This window comes from Propithecus coquereli, unplaced genomic scaffold (genome assembly GCF_000956105.1).
Source record: "Propithecus coquereli isolate 6110/MARCELLA unplaced genomic scaffold, Pcoq_1.0 Scaffold303, whole genome shotgun sequence".
In the NCBI taxonomy this organism is placed as follows: Eukaryota; Metazoa; Chordata; class Mammalia; order Primates; family Indriidae; genus Propithecus; species Propithecus coquereli.
In genome coordinates, this window is record NW_012148653.1 from 1,029,748 (window position 1) to 1,031,857 (window position 2,110).

Consider the following 2,110-nt stretch of genomic DNA (forward strand, 5'->3'; position numbering starts at 1 on the left):
ATCTACATTAAAGAAATTTGCCTAACTTTATTCAACAGTGCTTTCCAAACTAGTTTGACCTTAGAATTTTTATAAATGGACTGTAGTTAACATTTCAAGGGACACTCATGAAAGACTGAAACTAAGTACAAATGATCTCAATCTTGAAAGGGAGAAAAATGGTCCGCAGCAACAAGTCTCCCTTGTTAAAGTGCAGACTCTGCCTCGGCAGGTCTCAGATGGGGCCTGAGATTCAGCATTTCTAACAAGCTCCCAGGTGGTGCTGATGCTGCTGGTCCTCAGGCCACAGTATGAGCAGCAGGGGAGATAATAGTTGGGTGAACTATTCTTCACAACCCTGTTTCCTACTACAGCCAGTTTGATCAACTGATCAGAAAGCAAAGATGTTAATGGACAATAATCGATAATTTAGTATCCCTCCCAAGTAGCATAATTATAATTTTACATGGGTTTCTAAGACAAATGCCTTACTCTAAAAAAGATGCTCTGAGAGAGTGATATATAGCAACAGAGAGGACTAATATGGGAAGGAGATTGTCACACTTTGTGCTGGGAATAGGGGAGGGGAGCCCTTCTTCCACATACATTCAAAGTATTCCAGATCTATTTCTTACTTCCATTTATATTTGGATTGCATACTTGAGTTATGGCCAGATCACTCTTTCTCATAAAAATAATGGAAAAATAAAGGAAAGACGAGAGTGAGAGAGAAAGGGAAGGAGGGAGGGAGAGAGTGAAGAATGGAGAGAAGAGAGGGAAGGAAAGAAGGAATTGAAGAATAGTGATATGAGAGACTAGATGTCTACGTAATTCTTTTCTTCAGTCAGATTCTCATCCAACTCACTTTGGAATATCATCACTTTACTAACAAATCAATTAAATGAGGTTAACTAGTATAAACTGTTTCTTTCCACAGTTTACAGAACACATTCATTCCCTGGTGATCACATCTAAGAATGTGTTCTTGTCAGTCAGAACCCCTGAACAGATTACCGGGCTAAAACACACAGATGAAAGGTTGTACTAGCATATATCAGGATAATTTTTAAAAGTGAAATAAAAACCAGTTCTATCATTCAGTCCAAAGAACTTGCAGGTCATGTTCCATATTTAGGTAGCTTCTATCATTAGGATAATTCTATTGGCTTCAGGTATTTTATCCCTGTAGTTAAGAAAAGTGCCCTTAAAGTTAGGCAATTTCTGCCTCTGATAAACTCTATGACCTTGGGAAAATTAATTAACCATCTTTGTGCCTCAGTTTTTCTCATCTAAAATAGGAGGGTCATGATAGCACCTAATTATTGAAGAATGAAATAAGGCACTCACTGGCACACAGCAAGGTCTTAACATAGATCTGTTTTTAGTATATGTACATGCTAATTCCTCATAAAAAAAAAAAAAACCTTACTTTTTTTCTTTCTAAGGTTTTATATAGAAATGCAAATGAACCTTGAAACAAAACGTCCAAGATTGAAGAGATCAGATGTAAAGGATCAAGAAAGGTACAAACCAATGTGAAATATCATGGCTAGCAGGTCAGGAGGGAGAGAGGATAGATTTTTGTGTAATGAAGGCAGTGCAGCAAAGTGGTTGAAAGTTTAGGTTTTTGGAATCAGAATGATGAGACATTGAGTCTCAGTTTTTCTAATTACTGTAATGTGACTTTAAGCAACTTACTTAACCTCTCTAACCCCGTTTCTTCATCTGTAAACGTTTACTAGAGCAGTTAAAAATTCTTTTTTGTGATTATTAAACTAGATAATTTTTTTCGTGCTTAGCACAGTGCATCAATATATGGTAGCTTAAAAAATATTTTAAGTTCCAGCAATATACTCAGATTGACCTTTACCAGGAAGAATACAAACAAATATATGAGGGTATGATCCAGCCTTCTAAAGGCTTCCAAGCTGGTTAGGTAGGCCAGACAAACAAATGATGTATAATACAAGACAACCAACAGTTAAATTTTTAAATTGCTCCTGTGAAAATGACATTTCTCTTTTTCTTGTTTCTTCCCCCCATCATTCATTTTCTATCATGCATATAAGAATTCATGAAAGTTTTCCACCCTGAATTGGATGATTTAAAAGAAATATGTCTTTGTGGAGAA

At 36.2% G+C, this 2,110-nt stretch overlaps 1 protein-coding gene across 2 annotated transcripts in view; it reads left to right on the forward strand.

The window, feature by feature from the left end:
* The window catches only part of GLRA2 (glycine receptor, alpha 2), a 210,184-nt gene that overhangs the window by 39,970 nt on the left and 168,104 nt on the right, over window positions 1-2,110 (forward strand). The window lies entirely within an intron of this gene.